The sequence below is a fragment of the Propithecus coquereli genome, unplaced genomic scaffold (assembly GCF_000956105.1).
Source record: "Propithecus coquereli isolate 6110/MARCELLA unplaced genomic scaffold, Pcoq_1.0 Scaffold656, whole genome shotgun sequence".
Lineage (NCBI taxonomy): Eukaryota > Metazoa > Chordata > Mammalia > Primates > Indriidae > Propithecus > Propithecus coquereli.
Window position 1 is genome coordinate 264,959 of NW_012152574.1, and position 2,357 is coordinate 267,315.

Sequence of the window (2,357 nt, forward strand, 5' to 3'; positions counted from 1 at the left end):
TCATTTTGTAAAAAAAAAAAAAAATTGCAGTATCTACAAAGTGCAATAAAGTGAGGCACAATAAAACAAGATATGTCTGTATTGTGTATGGCTGATTTCATGCTATAATTAGAGTTTAATGGTTGCTACAGAAATTGTTAGGACCACAAAGCCTAAAATATTAAAGTCTAAAATAAAATATGTGGCCTTTACAGAAAATGCTTACTGACCCCTGTTATATATTAAAAGACACTTAAGAAAGATATAACAAAATGAAAGATATGGAACTTGTTTAGACTTGAAAAAAACAAGGATAAAAAGCCATTTTTAACACAGAAAAATTTGAGAATGAGTTGATAGATGATATTTCGAGATGATGAAAATATTCTGTATTTCATCAAACTTTAACTCAATGATTTTAGCATCTTGCCTGCAACAATTCTTACTATGGTATCAGCCTAATGTTAAATTTCTATTTCTCCCAGTCCTTCTACATTTATTAAGGAAATTTCTCTCTCTCTCTCTCTCTGTGTCTCTTTAATTGCTTCTTTACATAAATATGGACTCAGAGATATTTATTTTATTTTATGGGTCATAATGCAATACAATCATTATTTTTTTTTCTTGATCAAAGTGTGTCAACTTTGGCCATTGAGAGTTCCTTCATATTGGGTCCTGTGTCCTTTGAACGTGCCTCATCCTTTCTCAAACATTTCCTTACTTTCTTGTACCACAGGATTTTTCCAGACTCATTTTATATTTTTCTTGCTTCAGCCCTGGAATCTCCCACTTCTCAAGAAGGTTTTTGTTGTTTGTTTGTTTGTTTTAATCAGAGAATAGTATTTAGAAACCAATTATGTGGCCACTAGCTGTGCTCATTTTTACTGGGATAGATTAAAAGGGATTGAGAGCTTGTACTAATTTGCAGTCCCACCAACGTGTACAAGCATTCCTTTGTCTCTGCATCCATGCCAGCATCTGTTGTTTTGGACTTCTTAATAAAAGCCATTCTAATGGGGGTAAAGTGGTATTTCATTGTGGTTTTAATTTGCATTTCCCTGATGATTAGTGAGGTTGAGCATTTTATCATGTTTATTGACCATTTGTCTTTCTTCTTTTGAGAAGCTTCTGTTAATGTCTTTTGCCCACTTTTTAATAGCATTGTTTGGTTTTTTTGCTGATTTGCTTGAGTTCTTTGTAATTTCTGGATATTAGCCCTTTATCAGATGTATAGCTTGTGAATATTTTCTCCCATTCTATAGGTTGTCTGTTTGCTCTGTTTATTGTCTCCTTAGCTGTGCAGAAGCTTTTTAGTTTAATCAAATCCCACTTATTGATTGTTGCCATTATTGCCATTGAGGTCTTTGTCATAAATTCTTTGCCTAGGCTCATATCTATAAGAGGTTTTCCTACATTTTCCTCTATAATTCTTATGGGAACTATTCTAGACTGACAGGAGATGTATAAGAGAGAAATGTTCAGTCTCATCGCTCATCTCTCTTGGGAGATTCCTCTATGATAGGAGAGATTAGAAAAATCACTCAGTGTACTTAATCCCAGATGCCCCTACCGAATGAACAAGAATCAACATCTCCCCAATAAGGCAAACTGTTAGATAATTATGTCTTTCCATTAGACCATCACATTTTCGTGTGAACATCAAACAGAGTACGCACTGCCTGTAGTCCTATCAAATGTGAGACCTGGGAAACAATAGGAAGCATTCTCAGGTAAATTCAAACTTGTGCAGTTATGATCCAAGGTGTACCTCCATGAGGAAGAAGATTTACTTGTATGATGAGGGAATGAGATTGTCACAAATGTGTCAATCACTTCACTGGTGAGTCACCAGAACGATAACTTTGTGAAAATATAATACATATACACAAACACATACTCATACCTACAAATGTTTATTTATTCACAGAATCTTTAGAAAACAGCCAGAAAAGGAGACATACAACATTTGCAGAAAAGAGGGTAAGAAAAATTTGGTGTAGGTAACCTCAGGATGTCACTTATGGAAATTTCCCAGCTAATTTTATTTAGAAGATTTAGCCATGTTCCTTATAAAGGAAAAGAGAAACCATAATTAAATGATGCCTAAAAGCCCCCAAGCTCTAAAGGATTGCATGAGTATGTTTCAAAGTTCTCCCTAATTTGGGACTCTTGCCAGCAACGTTTTTCGAGCCCATTTAATTTCTATGTTTCTTAAATTGTTTTTTTTTTCTTTTATTTCAGCATATTATGGGGGTACAGATGTTAAGGTTACGTATGTTGCCCTTGGTCCCCCCCCCAAGTCCGAGTTTCAAATATGTCCATCCTTCGGGTGGTGCGCATTGCACTCCTTGTGTATATAAATACCCGTCCCCTCCTCC